This window comes from Mustela erminea, chromosome 3, assembly GCF_009829155.1.
Source record: "Mustela erminea isolate mMusErm1 chromosome 3, mMusErm1.Pri, whole genome shotgun sequence".
Classification (NCBI taxonomy): Eukaryota; Metazoa; Chordata; class Mammalia; order Carnivora; family Mustelidae; genus Mustela; species Mustela erminea.
Window position 1 is genome coordinate 77,077,777 of NC_045616.1, and position 20,455 is coordinate 77,098,231.

Below are 20,455 nucleotides of genomic sequence, written 5' to 3' on the forward strand. Positions count from 1 at the left end.
ATGAAGCAACTGTCGTGTGAATCCAGGCATCCCACAGTTTTCTAAGGCCTGCAAAGCCCTGGATGGAAACAAAGGGCAGGAACATTTACCAAGAGTCACCCCTGGGCTTTGGGGCTTGAAATGCTGCACCAGATTGCCTCCAAACAAAACCCAAGACTGGTGAACTCATGGGGAAAGCATTTTGTTCTTGATTATCCTCTGGGTGTGATTCTACCCCGGGTGTGTCCAAAGAAGCAGAAGAACTAGGAGGTATGTATCACAAGGGGTTTATTATGGGATTTGAGGTTGTGCAGCTGAAGGAGCTGATTTCCCAGGCTATGTGAAGCTGTGTCTGCAGCTAAAGCCTCAAGACTAGAGCCGAAGCAGCAGAGGAGGGCAGATGGTCTTGGAGGTGGGGAAGCAAGGTCAAGATGGAACCTGGAAGGCCGAGCTCCAATGCACAAGAATGGTCTGGAACCTTTGTTAGACCAGCTTCACTTCCAAACATGATGATGGGGGTGTGCTGCCAAAGCTGGCTGCCCTTTATCACAGAGCTCTGTGTACCTGACTGGAAAGCAGGAAATTTGGCAGGAGCTGTAGGAGCTATGAACCCAGCTGTTGTGTCTCCTAACCAGAAAATCCAGCAAGAAGCAACACTAGAATGTTTTTCACAGACTTCTTAAGGATAATAAACCCACCTTGCTGCTCCTTCCCCTGACCTTCCAAATCTCCCTCCAAAGGCTTTCTATGGCCGATGCTGACATGTAGCAAACGGGCTTTTGGGAAATGAAGATAAACCAGGCTGGGACTTACGTGCCGTGTCTTGCCCCTTCTCTGGAATGCCATCTACTTGTTTCTTATTCACAAACTCATTCTAAAATGCAAGAAAGAGTAGAATTATTATATGGGAAGTAAATAATTTGCAACTATTTGATAATTCAGCTATTTTATTATTTTTATTGTTAAAATATGGTGTTTCATAGCTGATCTAGCCTTCACACCTCTCTGAATCTGCCTACTGTCATCAAACACTTTGAATAGGCCTGTCTTATTATTCAGGTCACCCTGCTTAACAAATGCATCTTTCCCCTCTCAATACCAGTGTTATGCATTTATTTTTACAGCACAATGCAAAACAATCATAGGAAAAAAACTGGAAGTGCATAAAATATCTCAGAAATTCCAGTGGCAAAGATTTTATTCAGTTAATCTTCTTTGGATTCAGTTAACTATTATAATTATAGCACTAGCCAAATTATTGCCTTCTGTTTACGTCTTCTGCTACATCTCTATTCTTTTATCTACTTGTTTTTGGTGTGTGTGACCACGTCTTTGACTTTTTAAAAGCAAGATGTACCGAATTAGGTTAATCAGAGGCCTTCATTCATAAAGTGCTATCATCATTTGTCCAGACTGACTTTCTTTGATTTTACTCATTTAGTTTGTTAATTATCTAATAAAATAATTAATAGCCACCAAGCCACCACTTAAACCAAAAATGAAAATGTTGTCAATAATATACTTTACCTATGTTCTTCTCTATTTCATCTTCTTGTGTTTCCATTACACATAGCCACTGCCCTGAATTTTGTATGTGGTGTTGCCTTACAAAAGGTATGTGTGTATGTATGTATTCTTGCATTTAACATTAATTTCATTTTTTTAATGAAGAATTAACTTTAATAAAATTACACCTATCAACATTTCTTTCTATGGTTATTATTTTTTATTTATTTAAAAAAAATCATTTCCTTCTCTACAGACATCAATTTTCACCTAAAAAATTAATGTTCTGCATTTGAAATTCATAATGCATCAGGAAATCACTTTTATGGATTACATTATAAAAATAAAGATAACACGAGAGACACTAAGTTCTGGCAAGGATGAGTTGTAAAGAGTTGATAGGAATGTAATCAACACACTGCTGATGGCAATGTAAATTGGTCTAACTACTATGGGAAACAGTATCGGAGTTCCACAAATAATTAAAAATAGATCTACCATATGATCCAGCAATTCTACTTCTGTGTATAGACTCAAAGGAAATGAAAACAGGATTTCAATGAGATGTATACACTTCCATGTTCCTCAAAGCATTATTCACAGCATCTAAGATATGGAAACAACCCAAGTGTCTACCAGTGGATGAATGGATAAAAAGAGGGGTATATATACACAAAGGAATATTATTCATCCCAAAGAAAGGAAGATAGCCTCCTTTTTGAGAAAACATGGAAGAATCATGAGCACATTATGCTAAGTGAGATAAACTGTCAGACAAAGACAAGTACTATATGATATTACTTACATGTGGAATCCAAAAAAGTTAAACCAATAAAAAAAAAAAAAGAGATAAAATGGTGGTTATTGGGGGATGGGGATAAGGGCATGAGTGATGATTTCTAAGCATACAAACTTGAAACAACTAGTAAATAAGTCATGGAGAACTAATGCACAGTAAAATTAATATAGACAATAATATTGTAGCAAATTATGCAATGTGATGAACACTGCTATATCAGCAATTATGCTACAATATATAAATGTATCAAAGTAAAAAAATATTTTTCAGCTTCATTTGTTTTATACTTTATTTTTTTTTAAGATTTATTTATCCATTTGAGAGAGAGAGAGAGAGAGAGAAGCAGATTCCCCGCTGAGCAGGGAGCACTTTGCAGGGCTTGATCACATGATCCTGAGATCACAACCTAAGCTGAAACCAAGAGTCCAAAACTCAACTGACTGAGCCATCCAGCTGCCCCTCAGCTTCACTGATTACATAGTTTCTCCTTTCCCTACTAATATATTATGTCATATTTTTCATTTCTGAGTTATATATATGCACGTCTCTTTGGGTATCTGTCCTATTGCACTGTTCAGTTTGTCTATACCCATACGAGTCACAAAGTCTAATCACTACAGTTTCATAATAAGTTTTGTAAAACTGAAATAGAAATTTGTTCCTCCTCCTCCATTTTCTCCTTTAAGAGTGTCTAAGCTAATTTGAGCCTTTTGTATTTCAGTACAGATGAATCAGTTTTTCAAGTTCCATTCCCCCACAAAAAGTGATTTTTTTTTTTTTACTAGATCACATTGATTCTCATGTCAATTTGGAGATCTTTAAAATCTTGATGCACTTGAGTTTTTTTAAATCCATGAATGGGAGCTACTACTTCACTTGTTTAGATCTTTTTAATAATGTTCAGGAAAAGAATTATAATTTTCTGCATATAGGTATTTCATATCTTCTGTTCAACATTAAGTATTTATAATTTTAGATAGTGATATTTGTTTTAAGAATCATGCTTTTAAATAAAATTACATGTTCAGGTTGTTTGTTACTGGTACCCAGAAATGCAACTGACCTGCGGTTTCAAAAACTCATTCTATGCCTTCCTTTCTTACTAAATTCTCATTATTTATAGTATTCATATTGTTCTATTAGTTTATCTATGGATTTACACACAGAAAATTATAGCATTTACTTCTCTGGCCTTGGATTGGTTAGAACTTCCTGTGAGATGTTGACTGTAACTGGTAATAGTTGCCATTCTCTTTTTTATTACTGATTATAAAGGAAGTGCTTCTGATATTTTCTTATGTAGAATGAGGTTTATTCTAAGTTTTCTGCAGATACATACTATCAGGTTAACAAAATTCTCTTAGCTTACTAACTTCTTTTTGAATTAAGAATAGGTATTGTATTTTTTAAAGATCTTTTTGCTCCATTTATTTAAAGGAACGTATTTTTTCCTTTACTTTTTTAATAGCTTGAATAATATTTATAGACTTTCTAAAAACCACCTTTTTATGCATAAAGTAATTTCAACCTAGGTATCATGTATTTTCCTTTTATGTGCTGTTGAATTCTATCTGTAAATATTTTGTTTAGGACTTTTGCACCTCTATGAATGAGAAACTAGGTACTATAATTTTCTTTCTCAAGAAACCTTAACTTTTTGTACCAAGGTTAAACTGACCTTGTGCAATCAGCCAGGGATTCTTTTCTCATTCTTTGTTCTCCAGAAAATTTACTCAAACATAGAGTATGTTCTTGAAACATTTGGTAGAACTTACCTATAAAACTTTTGGAGCCTTAATTTTCTATCTGTAAGTATGTTTCATTACTGGTTCAACTTTTTAATAGTTGTAGGAATATTTACATTTTTATTTCTTCTTTTCCCCCCTTTTTTCAGTTTTTTTCATTATTTAAAAATTTAAGTTCAATTAATTAACATATAATGTGTTATTGGTTTCAGAGGTAGAGGTCAGGAACTTATCAGTCTTATATAACACACAGTGTTCAGTACATCATGTGCCTGCCTTAATGTCCATCACCCAGTTACCCCATCATCCCACCCCTCTTGCCTCCGCAACCTTCAGTATGTTTCCTATGATTAAGAGTCTCTTATAGTTTGTCACCCTCTCTGGTTTCGTCTTACTTTTTCCTCTCTTTCCCTATAGTCCTCAGTCTTTTTTTTCTTTTTTCTTTTCTTAAATTCCACAGATCAGGGAGATCATATGATAATTGTCTTTCTCTGACTGACTTATTTTGTTTAGCATAATCCCTCTAGTTCCTTCCACATTGTTGTAAATGGCAAAATTTCATTTTTTTGATGGCTGCATAGTATTCAGATATATATATATATATATTTCTTTCCATAGTTTGGCTATTGTAGGCACTGCTGCTATAAATATTGGAGTGCAGGTATCCCTTTGGGTCATAACATTTTATCTTTGGGGCAAACACCCAGTAGTGCAATCGCTGGGTTGAAGAGTAACTCTATTTTCAACTTTTTGAGGAACCTCCATGCTGTTTTCCAGAGTGTCTGCACCAGCTTGTATTCCCACCAACAGTGTAGGAGGGTTCCCCTTTCTCTTCATCCTTGCCAACATCTGTCGTTTCCTAACTTGTTAATTTTAGCCATTTGGATGTCTTCTTTGAAGAAATGTCTATATATTTCTTTTGCCCATTTCTTGATTTGATTACTTGTTCTTTGGTTGCTGAGTTTGGTAAGTTCTTTATAGATTTTGGATACTAGCCCTTTACCTGATATGTCATTTGAGAATATCTTCTCTCATTCTGTCAGTTGTCTTTTGATTTTGTTGATGGTTTCCTTTGCTGTGCAAAAGCTTTTGATCTTGATGAAGTCCCAATAGTTCATTTTTGCCCTTGTTTCCCTTGCCTTTGACAATGTTTTAGGAAGAAGTTGCTGCAGCTGAGGTTGAAGAGGTTGCTGCCTGTGTTCTCCTCAAGGATTTTGATGGATTCCTGTCTCACATTGAGGTCTTTCATCTGTCTTGAGTCTATTTTTGTGTGTGGTGTAAGGAAATGGTCCAGTTATTTCTTCTTGAAATTCTCTTGACAAGTTGTAATTTTTCAAGATTTTTTTGTCTTGGTTAAATTTTATAACTTACTGGCATGGAACTGTTGATGATCTTGTATATTTAAGTCTTGCCCCATCTTTTGTCATATCTCCTTTACTATCCAGTATGTTATTTATTTATGACTTTATTTCTATCCCTTCCTCCTTTCTGATCAATCTCACAGAAAGTTTACTTAGAATAAAACTTAGCTTTCTTGTTGCTTCATATTGTTCCTTTATATTCTATTTCAATGATACCTGCTCATATCTATATTATATCTTTCTTCTTGCTGTCCTTGGGTATATTCTGCTCTTCCTATTATAACTTTTAATGTTGGAAAAAATTCATGACTTTTCAATCTTTTTTCTTTTGTAATAAAATCATTCAAAGCTAAAGAGCTTAAAATGCTGCTTTTTTGGTTACCTACAAGTCTTAACAAGTAGACTTTGGGTTGCCCTTCAGTTTTAGGTTTTTGTGTTTTTGTTAACACCCACTAACATTCCTTCTTTGACCTGTGCATTAAATAGAAATGTGTTTTCCAACTTCTCAATATTCTTCATTTGCCTTTCTGTTATTACTTCTTAATTGCCCTTCATCAGAGAGCTGTTCTGTGGGATACCTATTCTTTGAAATGTGTTAAGACTTGCTTTATGGCCTTGTTCACAGTACAAAAAAATATTCTGTATGTCCTTGAGCAGGACAAGTATTTTCTAACTCTTGGATGCTGTTCTGTACAGAGTTATTAGATCAAGCTTGTCAGATGTGTTCTATCTTTTATTTTTATTGATTTTTTTTCCTGCTTGCTACCAATAATAATTGAGAGAGCTGTTATGTAATTTCTCATTATGTTGATTGAGTTGTCGAAATTTAAGTGGTTTGAACAGTTTTTACTGTCTACAATTTAAGGCTATTTTGTGAGAGCTGTCTTATTTAGACTGGTCATATTTTCCCAGTGAATTAAGCCTTTTATCATGTATAGCATTCACTAGATCCCAGTGATTCTCTTCATTCTTAAAAGATATTTGGTCTATGAATAATATACCAACTCCAGCTTACTTTTGTTTATTATTGGCTTAATGTATCTTTCTTTCTTTTTTTATTTGACAGAGAGAGAGATCACAAGTAGGCAGAGAGGCAGGTGGGGGGGTTGGGGTGGGGTGGGGTGGATGCAAGCTCCCTGCCGAGCAGAGAGGCCTATGCAGGACTCCATCCCAGGACCCTAGGATCATGACCTGAGCTGAAGGCAGAGGCTTTAATCCACTGAGCCACCCAGGTACCCCTTAATGTATCTTTCTTATCTTTACACTTTGTCCTGGTAGTTTCCTTACTCTTTAGGAACATTTCCTATAAATAACACCTAACTGGATTAAAAATAACCCTATTTGATAATCTTTTACTTAGTGAGTGTGTTTTATATATGCTATGTTTTATATATTGTATTTCTAGAGATGGTTATATCATTGGTCATTTTTTATTTATACTTATTGCAATTATTGGAAAACCTGGATTTTTTAATGCCATCTTACATTTCAATTTTTGTTTGTTTTGCTTTTCCTAGGTTCCTATCTCCTTTGAAGCATTCATTTTTAAAATTAGATACTTCAGTTTCATATTTTACTTAAGAAATTTTCTTCAAATGTTGATAATTCTCATTTTACCTCTCCATTTTAAAAATTCCAACCTTTCTATTTTCATTTCTAAAAGCCCATATGAGTGTGTTTTGTGTGTGTTTACTTGGAAGGTTTCCCGTTATTTGCTCATTTTTGTAACTGTATCTTTTATTTCTTTTACTGTAGGATATATAGCCATTCTATATGCTGTGTCTGTCAATTGCAGTATTTGCAGTCCTTGCAGGCTGGACATAGAAGTTGTTTCTTCCTTCTGCTGACTCTCCCTCCCAGGGGCTTGTCTTCCTGTGTTTCTGATAGTCTTGGTCAACCTATTGAACTTATTCTGAGGTAGTTCTTAAGAATACTTGAGGGGGGGGGTTGTTTCCTTCTTTGCAGGTAGCTAGTATGTTCCTCTCTAGTAAATTCCAGTTTAGAACAGGAGTGCTAGATTCTAATTCTCCAACTCCTAGCTCTTCCAGGGTTCATTATCAGATAGTAGTGTTGTGATAGTGGTCCACCCCAGGGCAACATCAGACCTCTGAGATTCCTGGTGCTCCCATTACCATGGCTCCCAGCTGTTCCAACTTCCCCTTGCTGTGACTTTAGCATCCTGTGCTCACTATTTAGCTTTGGGTCTCCTATCTTTGGTTTTTAGATGCTCTACTTCAGGTTAACTTCCTCCAAAGTCTTGGTTCCTAGCACCCAGGAGCAGGCATTAAGTACTCTGGACCCCACTCACAGTAGTTTGTTCATTCCAGGCAGAGGAGGGTTTCCTGGAGACCTTTCTTATATTGTGAGATGGCAATGATTGCTGGAAGTCTATCCTACTCAGCGTCCCTTGAACACCTATTCACTCATGATACTGAAAGCAGAAGTGTCTGGGGGAGTTTCCCTTTCTGTGAGCCCTTACCCTTCACAACAGAAGCCATTGAACACAATGACCCCCTTTTCTTGAGATGAGGAAGCAGGCAAACACTAGAGTCCCCTAAGCAAACAAATCCAAGCCAATCTCTGAAGAGGAAGTTAGAGGCACAAGGAATCAGAAGCCTTGTGGAATGGGTAGCATACATGGTAGCAGAAATCTCCAGGACTCAGAGATAACAGTGCCAGGGACATAAAGAATATATCCAACAACTGAGGGCAATTATATCAGGGGAATAAACTGGGAGCCTCTGCAGGGAGGTTCTGTAATGTATTTTGGTCATGGTTTCTGAGTGTGTAGCTTCTGTGTTCTCCTCTAGACTCTCTAAGAAATCCTTATGCAACCTAACACTCTTTCATAAATGTCATTTTTAGAGCTGGTTTCTGTTTTTTACAACTAAGGCCCTTTCAGAGATACAATAATGTAATACCTGTTTAGACCCTCTGCTCCAGCAATGATACAACAAAATAATGGCTAGGTTCATACTGGGCATTTCCTTTACCTTGAAGCCATCTGGACCTTTTTCTTAAGATAAAGAATGAGGGAAGGACTGGCCAAAGGAAATAGAAAGTGCCATTCAGAGAGATGAATATCCATCGATAATGACCTTCTCTTTTCCTCCTTTATCTCAAGAATACACTATAATGATTATGATATTTAAAAGTTTTCTGTGGGAGCACCTGGGTGGGTCAGTCAGTTAAGGGTCCAACTCTGGGTTTCTGCTCAGGTCATGATCTAGCCTCTCACTGGCTCTGTGCTCAGTGGGGTGTCTGCTTGAAGATTCTCTCCCTCTGCCCCTCCCCGCCACTTACATGTGCACTCTCTCTCTCCCTCAGATAAATAAATATACCTTTAAAAATTAAAAAATAAGAGTTTTCTATGATAATTATCTTAATGGAGTGAAAGAGTAATTGTACAGACTAGTAGTAGACCATGTACCTAGTTGACACCAGGAAGCTGAAAATTAATTTCAATGATATGGTATATATTTCCACCTTAATGCCTAATGACAAAAAATTAACTCCTTGTAACAATAAACATTTGGGATTAGTCAAATATTAAGTTTTAAAATAACTATTTGAGAATCAGAAAACGTTCAACTGGTTATTTTCAAAATTGTTTTGATTATATTATATGTGCTTTATCCTTTGTTTTATATTATTATATATAATATTTTAATTTGTTTGTATTATTACATTATTATTTTTCTTTACAAACTTGAAAGGGTCCTAGAAAGTATTTGATGAACCCCATCCCTACTTTGGACTCAGAAAGGTCAAATGACTGGCTCCAATGTCAACATTCAGAGCCTCAAGGTATCATCAGCAATCCCACCTAATTTATTGTCTTCTAACTAAAAAAACCCAGCATGTTTATATTTATTTTGTTTCCATTTCTCAAATGAACTGTTCCCATTTAAAAACAAATAATATAAACTAGTAATTTAAAAAATCATCATGAGAACAAGGGAAGAATTGTACAGAGGCCGATCAGCTCTCTTATACTTTCATTCATCTTGCCTAATAATCTTCTTAATTGTGGAAAAACTTTAAATGATTTTAATTTATATTGTTCCTCAGAGTACCACCTATTGCTTCTGCAGTCTCTCCTTTCTCAGAAGCCATTGAATATCAGTCAGGCTTGTTGTGTCACACACACAGATAGAAAAGTGATGTTCATTTGCTCATAATACCTGTGTTCCAGCCAATCCCACAGAATTGAGACAAAGCTAAAAAAAAAAAAAAATTGTTCTCTAAAATTTCAAAAACTCCAGTGGTACCTAGTTCAGTAAACATTTCATTTGATAGTCTAAAGCACTGAAAGTTTTACTGAAGAGCTTTATAAAATTGTATAAAAGACAAGAGTTATGGGGGTGCCTGGGTGGTTCAGTGGGTTAAAGCCTCTGCCTTTGGCTCAGGTCATGATCCCAGAGTCCTGGGATTGAGCCCCGCATCGGGCTCTCTTCTACGCAGGGAGCCTGCTTCCTCCTCTCTCTCTGCCTGTTTCTCTGTCTACTTGTGATCTCCGTCTGTCAAATAAATAAATAAAATCTTTAAAAAAAAAAAAAGACAAGAGTTACGGATTATTGAGTGACCTCTATCTGTTTTGAGTACAGTGATTACAAGTGTAATATAAAAAGATATTGTAATTCTGAACATTTTCTATTTTACCAGAAAGAATTAGTTAAGTAAAATAATACTGCACATAAAACTATAGCAAAGTATGTTTAATTTTGGAAGAAAATTATGTTTTAAGGCTATTTTGCTTATTAGTTGCTTAAGGGTGACACTTCCAATTTTAATTGCATTTTAAATATATTTTAAAACTTCAAGAAAACCACTTAATGAATTCTAATTCTTGTTGTATACCTGGAAATAATAAAATTATTTTATAAATTATTTTTTAAAATATGGACCACTTTCTCTTAAAGTTATGTATTATGCAGATGACTAAATAATATATTTTGAAAATTTAATTTCTAACAGAATTATGTGAATCAGGTTTTATTCTCTTTTATAGTTCTCCCCCTTTTAAAAAAATTTATTTTATTTTATTTTATTTTTTTTAGTTCTCCCCCTTTTTTGAGCCTCTTACTAAATTTGGGCAAAAGTTTTGATTGGATGTTAAGCGCTCTTTAAAAACTATTTCTTTTTTTTTTTTTTAAAGATTTTATTTACTTATTTGACAGACAGAGATCACAAGTAGGCAGAGAGGCAGGCAGAGAGAGAGAGAGAGAAAGAGGGAAGCAGGCTTCCTGCGGAGCAGCGAGCCCGATGCGGGGCTCGATCCCAGAACCCTGAGATCATGACCCGAGCCGAAGGCAGCAGCCCAAACCACTGAGCCACCCAGGCGCCCCTAAAAACTATTTCTTAAAAGATTTATTTGAGAGAGACAGAACGTGTGCATGCAGATGGGAAGTGGTGTGGGTGGTGGGGGAGATGGGGGAGGTGAGAGAGATGGGGTAGGTGGGGGAGATGGGAGAGGTGAGGGAGGTGAGCAGAAAGTGAAGACTCCCTACTCATGGTGGGGAGCCTGATGGGGGGCTTGATCACAGGACCCTGAGATCATGACCTCTGCCAAAGGCAGATGCTTAACTGATTGAGCCACCCAGGCACCGTACCTTTAACAACTATTTTTCAGTAAGGTTACTATATTAAGAGTAAGCAGGAATTATCCAAACCCACAAATACAATATACATAACTAAACTTCCAAATTTTCAAATGTCATAAGATTTCTTGTTTTCCACTCTTGGGTTTTTCATCAATATAGAATTCAATGTCTATACTGCCTAGAGTAATCTGTACTTTCAATGCCATTCTGATCAAAATTCCACCGGCATCTTTCAGAGAGCTGGAGCAAACAATCCTAAAATTTGTATGGAATCAAAAGAGAACCCGAGTTGCTAAGGAAATGTTGAAAAAGAAAAACAAAACTGGGGACATCACATTGCCCAGTTTGAAGCTTTACTACAAAGTTGTGATCTTCAAGACAGCACAGTCTTGGCATTAAAAACAGACACATAGGCCAGTGGAACAGAGTAGAGAGCCCAGATATGGACCCTCAACTCTATGGTGAAATAATCTTTGACAAGCAGGAAAAAATATACAGTGGAAAAAAGACAGTATCTTCAATAAATGGTGCTGGGAAAATTGGACAGCTATGTGTAGAAGAACAAAACTCAACCATTCTCTTACACCATCCAAAAAGATAAACTCGAAATGGATAAAAGACTGCAACATAAGGTGGGAATCCATCAGAATCCTAGAGGAGAACAGGCAGTAGCCTCTTTGACATCGGCCACAGCAATTTTGAGATATGTCTCCAAAGGCAAAGGAAACAAAAGCAAAAATGAATTTTGGGGACTTCATCAAGATCAAAAGCTTCTGCACAGCAAAGGAAACAGTCAACAAAACAATGAGACAACCCATGGAATGGAAGAAGATATTTGCAATTGACAATACAGACAAAGGGCTGATATCCAGGATCTATAAAGAACTCAACACACACAAAACAGATGAACATGTCAAAAAATGGGCAGAAGACAAGAACAGACACTTCTCCAATGAAGACATACATATTGGCTAACAGATACATGAAAAAATGTTCATCATCAGGGAGATTCATATCAAAACCACATTGAGATACCACTTAACACCAGTTAGAATGGCCAAAATTAACAAGACAAGAAACAACGTATATTGGAGAGGATGTGGAGAAAGGGGAATCCTCTTACACTGTTGGTGGGAATGTAAGTTGGTGCAGCCACTTTGGAGAATAGTGTGGAGATTCCTTAAGAAATTAAAAATAGAGCTTCCCTATGACCTTGCAATTGCACTATTGGGTATTTACCCCAAACATACAGATGTAGTGAAAAGAAGGGCCATCTGTACCCCAACGTTCATAGCACCAATGGCCATGGTCACCAAACTGTGGAAAGAACCAAGATGCCCTTCAACAGACCAATGGATAAGGAAGATGTGGTCCATATATACAACGGAATATTATGCCTCCATCAGAAAGGATGAATACCCAACTTTTGTGTCAACATGGATGGGACTGGAAGAGATTATGCTGAGTGAAATAAGTCAGGCAGACAGAGTCAATGATCATATGGTTTGGCTTTTTTGTGGAGCATAAGAAATAACACGGAGGACATGGGGAGATGGAGAGGAGAAGGGAGTTGGGGAAATTGGAGGGGAAGATGAACCATGAGAAACTGTGGACTCTGAAGAACAATGTGAGGGTTTTGGAGGGGCAGGGGGTGGGAGGTTGGGTGAGCCTGGTGGTGGGTATTATGGAGGGCACATATTGCAAGGAGCACTGGGTATGGTGCATAAACAATGAATTCTGGAACACTGAAAAAAATTATAAAAATAAATAAAAATTAAAAAAAAAGAATTATTTTATTATTTAACAGTATCAATTTTCCTGGACTTCTTTCACAGAAATAATATTGTTTTAGGTTTTGAGGCTTCCATTATTTTCCAGTAATTTAATAAGGAACAATGCTTCACATGAGATCAGTGGAGTTTGTTTTAAAAAAATGAAAATATCTTCATATATAATTATCAAAAAAAATTTATTGTGGGACGTTTTGGAAGAAGAAGGCAGGTTTAAAGAATAATATAAAATCTCTAGTTTTGCCACTCAAAAGTAAAAATAACCATAGTTCATGCTTGTTTTCTTTCTAATATTTATGTTATATATGAAAAAATATATGTATATTCCTATATAACCTCTAATATTATTATGGCCATATGAATATATGTAAATATACATATATACATTTCCATCTATACTACTAGGATTGCATATATATTTCTGAAATTTTTGCACTTAACCTATACTTTCGGCATTCATATTATCAAATTTTATTGAAGCAGGATTTCAGGGGTTGCAATGAATTCTGGACTACCATTATTTCACAATTTATTTGGTCATTTTTTTTTTTTTTATTGACAGATAGAGATCACAAGTATGCAGAGAGGCAGACAGAGACATAGAGGAGGAAGCAGGCTCCCTGCTGAGCAGAGAGCCTGATGTGAGGCTCAGTTCCAGGACCCTGAGATCATGACCTGAGCTGAAGGCAGAGGCTTAACCCACTAAGCCACCCAGGTGCCCCTTATTTGGTCATTTTCTTATTGTTGGACATTTATGTCTTCAATTTGCGACTCTTTGAAGTCACACTGTGATGGATAGCTTTGCCCATTCTTAAAATTTCCCGAACAAGAAATCAGTGAAGCAAAGCATATGAATCATTTAAAGACTGTTGATACATTGCTAAATTGCTACAAGGTTTACCTTGTAACATAGCATGTTGCTATTAGGGTAGCTCCCATGACACGCTAGACAGGTGAGACAAGGGACCAAAACGTCACAAACATACCTCCTTACTGTTGATGAATTATTCTTTTTGGTCTTGATATGTCCCATGAATGGGCTGGTTCATCCCCAAGTAGAGGCAAGAGCTTTCCATACCTAGCTTGCAGAAAGAATAAAAACACTTATTTAGGGAGAAAAAGATCCCATTTCAACCACAGTAAATGTTATATGAATATGTGGCATTATAAGTCTTCCTATTTTTCTTGTTGGTATTTCAATGTGTGTTTCTCAGCAGAGTACAGACTTCACAAAACTTTATTTTCTCTATTTAGTTGGGGGAGTGGCAGTAACACACAATACTGAAGATCAACTGAAAGTATGAAATTATGTCCAGATTCCAAGTTGTGGCTTCTGAGATCTTATTTTGCTAGGCCCACAGAGAGGGTTAATTACTAATAAGTAAATATATTGGCAATAAATAATGAGAAACACATGCAACATAGCAACAAAGGGAACATAGATTTTTTTAGTGGGCTGTTTTCAATAAAATCTTATAATCTCGTTCTGTATGTTTTTGATAAGTTTGCCTAAGATGAAAACATGTATTCAGCACTACTGACATCAGACTTTTGAAACACAGCTGCAGGCATGGTATTGTTTATAATTTCAATGAAACCTAAAATACATTTCCTTTCTGTTAAGGAAGATGTTGAGTGACAAGGGTAGGTTGGGATTTCACTCTTCAGCTGCCCAGATTTCTCTGGGTTCTCTCAAGATTGCCAGATAAACTGCGAGTGTGTGTGAGTGTGGGTGTATGTGTGTGTGTGAGGAAGGGAAACAGGAATTCCTTTCGGAAGACTGACAATCAGTCTTGGCCTAACACTAGTTCAGGGCAGATGTTCCTAGCAGAAATCTGTGGAAGAAGATTATCAACACTGTCTGGTTGCCAGAAATCAGGCTCGCATTTCTTTCTGCCTTATTTTCAAAACGCAGATCCTGTTTAAGAAGAAAAGGAACAACACCCCGACTCCCAACTTCTCTCAACTCCTCTTCCTCCCACCCTATCACTTAGTGAAGAGAAACATAAACCACCTTATTTTTATTATGCCCGAAGTTTTCATTTAGGTGAACTGAGTCTATTTTAAATCTACTATAATATCTTCACAACCACAGTGAATTTTAGAAATCTAATCAAAACTCTGAAAGGTAAGGGATGCCACAAGATTCCTTCAGATTTCCATACTATGACTAGATATTTAGTCCTGATCTAACAGACATGAAAATTCCTTATAATAAAGTTCTTTATGGTTGGCCTCCTCATGGTTAATTTTGGTTTTATATTATATACCTGTAGATCTTAAAATTAACAATATGCTGGTGTGGGCATGGGTTTCACTCTGTGATGAGTCCTTCTTTTTGAAAGATGTATTTTTCTAATAAACCATCTCCCTGCCTCCACAATCCGGGAATTGAAGTTACTTTGCTGTAAGAATGGGTAACTTTATGCAGACTACATACTTTGGTTTTTATGACTTTATGGAAAAAGTCATTAAAATTCATTTTCTGTTGCATGTATTTTTGATCTATGGAAGGATTTAATCTATATATCTACAGCTCCAGTAAACATATACCTCCTTTTCTACACAGGGGAGGAACAAGGACCTTGAAATTACAGTGCAGTTTATTAAAACAAATATGCATTTTGTTTTTCTATTGTTAAATCACCTCATTGTTTGAAAATTTAGACTGTTAGTTTATATCCTACTATAAAAAGTTGCAAGAAAATGTTTTGCTTCCCTTTTGAGCCACAAGGAAAATGATGGTATTCTCGGTAGAATAACAGTAGTTTTACAGAAGAGCTCAGCACAGAATTCTAATGCATCACTAACTTCTTTTTCATAGCCTTTTTTTTTTTTTTTTTTTTTTTGCAACTCTCACTATATTGTGAACACATTTATACTCATTTTGGCAAATACGCTTCAGCTGTATTTCTGTCCATCCTGTGGAATTAAGTTAAAGTTTCAGGATTCTCGAAGAAGGAAAAGTAGGAGTTGTCTTTAGGATAATATGTGAAAAAGATTATTTATTAAAAAAACAAAAACAAAAAAATCCACCCAACTTGACAGCATTCTGGCCTTAACATTATGTAGCATTTTGAGGCATTGGACTTCATCAAAGGTAGAAGCATGTTGTTTTCTAATGTTCTTAAGAGAGACGTGAGGGTATGATAGTTTCAGAAATGGAAATGGGCTGTCTCTCTCTCAGATTTTCCATGTGTTGCTTCCACCCATGAGCCAGCAACAATGTCTGCTGATATCCCATTGGAGGAGTAATGAGAGGTAACACAACGTGTGTGTAAGACAGTGGTGAATCTTCTATGGCTTATAAACCTTGACACCACAGTCATATGCTTCAGAGCAAAGAAGACTTTCTCTTCTGTGCATTTGGATTATTGTGCACCATATACTGTGAATCTAAATAAAACACCTTCCAAACCTTAGTGAGAAATAAAGCCCAGACTTTCAGTAGAAATGGTCTCTATCTGTGTTTTCCCCAGGTCTTGACTCTAAGTTGATCTTGATCTTTACTTGAATATGAATCAATGAAAGAATCAACCAATCAAATAACCATCAACCATGGCTACACTAATCACTTTCTTTTTGTTTCTTTGGCCAGTTAGTTGATTAAAAAGGAGAAAATGCAGTGTTTATATGATGAGAAATTAGTATAAGAAAGGATGGAAAATGTATGAAATATGTTTTAAGGTGATAATTACATATAGTTAAGCTACCTTTGGAAATTGCCATAAATTAATCATAGAGAAGTTATAAGTATTAAAATCATATTAAATGAAGAAAGGTGCTTAAAAGTATGAAGCAAGAGGGAACAAGAGGGGAAGATTGCTATTCTTCATGTGTTCAGGGGTTAGAATGGTCAACTGAATGCCTCATAATATTAACATAATTTATTTCAAAAATGATTTTCTCACAGCATTTACACCTGAGTTTGTGTAAATGAAATGTGTGCATAGTTTCTTTTTAATTATATCAGTATATCTTTCAGCACTGTTTCTCAACTCCTCCAGCTCTGAATTCAGAACCATGCATTCTAGATTGTAGCTTACCTCTACTTATTTCATTTGGTTAATTTTCTTTTTTCATCTAGATTATAAATTCCTTTTAAGAAAAGTCTGTGTCCTATGTTTCTGTATCACCTAATGTTGGGTCCCCAGTAGGTAGTTTCTGCCCCCAAAATGCTGTTTTATGGTCAGATTAACCCTCAAATATTTGGTGGCATTCAAAAGATCTACTATTAAATAAGGAAATAGGGGCATCTGGTTGGCTCAGTTGGTTTGGCAACTGCCTTTGGCTTGGGTCATTATCCCAGGGTCCTGGGATCGAGTTCTGCATTGGTCTCCCTGCTCGCTGGGGAGTCTGCTTCTCCCTCTGACCACTCCACTCTCATGCTCGCTCTCTCTCACTCTCTCTCTCTCAAGTAAATAAATAAAATCTTAAAAAAAAAAAAAGAAGGAAATACATTTTATTTGTCTTTTAGATACCTTCTGCTTTACAGGGATTCCATTTTCTATTATTCACTTTTCTCTCTCTTTCCTGTCATCCCGTACTCTTCAAGTCCCATAATCTCAGTTTTAGAGATTCATTCACTCAACAGGTAAGTATTAAGTGGCTTCCAAGTGTTTGGAACTGTGCAAAGCAATGGATGGAGAGACACAGCTAATTACTTTTTATTCTTTCCAACACATGTAATTGTTAAACAAAGGTCAGAGAAGCGTCCTTTTGCTTCTTATTTTAGACCTGTAGTATTCACGGAAAATGAATTAAAGCTTCTCTGAGATTCCATCGATATAGATCTAAATGCCTATGGGAAAATCAGAGGTCATCATTGCACCTTTGATCACTGTGTGGGTGGGTAGAGACAGGAGGGTGGAAGTTGTTATGAGACATCCGCATCCACAAGAATGGAGAGTTGCCAAAAGCTTAACTGGGTTCCCGCAGAGGCCAAGGTGAGCAGGAAACAGGTTGCAGGAGTGACGCAGGGGAAGCCTGGTGGAGCTGCTAAACTCCCTCACTTGACACAGAGCTGCAGAATTAATAGCCAACACCATCAAGAGAGAGTTTTAATGACCTTGAGAGGCCCTCATAAGGTTAATGAGCTTCTACTTTCCAGATTGGAACTGCCCTTAATGAACAGAATTGCCACCCACCCTAACAGGCTAAGGGTAGTAGAGTGTTGGTCCAGGAGAGTTTGAAGTTAAGCCAACAAAACTTCTGTTTTTTCTAATGACTGGCATTTTCAGCTATGAGGTGTGATTTTGGACATGCAAATACTTTGCAAATGAACAGATTTCACTATCAGGCTGCCCCATAAACCGATATTTTTCAATTCCATTGCTTAGAATTTTAAGGGGACATGCAATATTTATCTGTGTGTGACTCACCAGATTTGCTTTCTTTGGACTGGGAGAACCTAGAATTGAGAGGAAATGGAGAGAAAGGAGTGGGGAGGGGAGGGCGGGGGAGTAAAAAATGGACAGGAAGGGTAGCTGCAGAGATGTAAAAAGACCAAGTGTGACAGTACAAGTTTAGTAAGAAAATCCATGTCAAGAACAATTTAATGGGATGCTGTCTGAGATAGAAGTGGCATTTTGACTTCCCTGGGCATCTGTAAAATGTGAAATAGATGATTTTGTTATTAAGAATATTGTGATTTCAAGATTCCTTTAAAGTTAAAAGTCTTGGAGGGCACCTTGGTAGCTCAGGTGGTTAAGCATCTGCCTTTGGCTCTGGTCATGATCTCAGGTTCCTGGGATCTGTGTGGATTTCAAACTCTCATGGAAGGCCAGAGACATTGTCAAGGGAAAACATCTTCCCTGAACACAACACCAACCAATATGCTCAACCAAACAGTCGCTGTGGTTAGCATGGTTTAATTCAAATGACACACATCTTTGCCAAATCTTGGCCAGACACCAATGCTACAAGTTCCATGCTTTAATCTTTGCATTTAAAAAGCATGTAACACTAATTGTCATTGATGTCTACTGAGGGTTTATTTCACTTGAGAACCTCAGATCATGGGCTGTTTTTTATTACTGTTATGTTTATTTTAGTGACTTCAATAAGTAAAATGAAGGATGAGAGAACTTATGGGATTGTTAAGCTTTCATTTACCTTCTTTCATTCATTTACTCATTTAGTCATTCATCGAGTATCTTAATTCACTATATAAAACTCAGTAAGGGGCCAATCTAGGCAGACTGCATAAAGTCTGAAGCATGTAGGAGACTCTGCATTTAATCAAATCATCACTAACTTGAGAAGCATCTACTGAAGAATCTTGGTCCCTATTTGGAGCATGGGTGATTCTTACATTTCTATGCCTGCACTTTATCAGAAGATGGCAAGTTTTGCTTAAGAACTGTTTCATTTCCATTTTTCAGAAATTGACTCATTTGTAAATAGACAGAAGAGCCTCTCTTGGTACTTAAAGTAATGCCATTTATTGATATGTTTTGAATAGGAGACAGTAGCCCGCCTATATCAATAATTCTGATACCATTAAACAACTTGAATAAAACTAGCCAAATCAGTTGAACTTGGGGCATGAATTTTTTCCCCCTTGGGACAGTCAAAGTCTGCAATTCTGTGACTATGTTAGAATATTCTGAATGCCCTAATTACCACATAGCAACCCATACATTGATTGGGTTGTATCATTAGACGACTCTCCCCAATTTCAGTTTTGAAACCTTGAGCTACTTATAAAACATTTCCAGACCTGAATAGAAACATCTCTTGCTGAAGTAGGTGGACTCTAAAGCACAGAGTTCTAGATATGAGAAATTATGTTCCTTTAAAAAAAAACTCTGCGATCACTTTTCCCTTTATATGACATTCTAATGTCATTTATTCTTCCATTCCCTTTTGTTCTTTCTTGGTGCTGTGTGACTAATGCAATTCAGATGGGCTTGTAGCCATGGAAACTATAGAAGGCAGAAATATAAGTCTATTCACTTGGGGGCATCTTTCTCATCAGCCATACCTGTCAGTTTCTTGGTTACTGATATGCTGAAATATACTTTATTAGAAATTTAAAATGGAAATTGTGATTATTTTTTATTTTTATCAACTTCCTGCTTCATTTTTAAAAATGGAAAATAGTGGTGTTTTATGAATTATTAATGTTCCATGTTGCCTTGGGGTTCCTAAGGAGAAAGTGTCATATTCAGAGATAAATTCAGGTGGTGATATTCATGAAAATATTGAAAAACTGCACAAACCATCTCCAATAGGTATGCATTTGTTGAAACATTTGCTCCTGGGATACAGAGCTGACTTGAGAATATTTCATTCAATAAACACTCTATATAAATTAAAGCACTCTGAAAAACATTCATGTGCAGGAGATCATTATCTTTAATGGCATTTGATAAAAAGAAATTCGCTACCAATCACTTTAAGAAAATGTTTTATCTTTCATGGAAACAAAAGGTGTACATATCAGATAGGAACTCTTCTATTCTTATTCCATTTTAATTAGTTTCTCCTCCCATCTTGTCCAATGACTTGGCTGCCTTTCTAAATTAACGTTGTTGTTCATTTCCATGAAAATTTCGTTTGGTTTTCTGGTCCTTTTTTTTTTTTTCCTTTTTACTTTAATCTACGATTCCTTTCATTTGCTTTGATTTCTAGTTCACAGACTTACAGAATATTGGAACTGGAAGGTTCT

At 36.3% G+C, this 20,455-nt stretch overlaps 1 long non-coding RNA gene across 1 annotated transcript in view; it reads right to left on the reverse strand.

Annotated features, from left to right (window-relative positions):
• LOC116586343 overlaps positions 1-20,455 on the reverse strand; it is a 205,727-nt gene that overhangs the window by 126,335 nt on the left and 58,937 nt on the right. Inside the window, exon 2 of the long non-coding RNA XR_004283992.1 lies at positions 13,770-13,861. This is a non-coding gene — a long non-coding RNA (uncharacterized LOC116586343). The remainder of the gene's footprint in view (positions 1-13,769; positions 13,862-20,455) is intronic.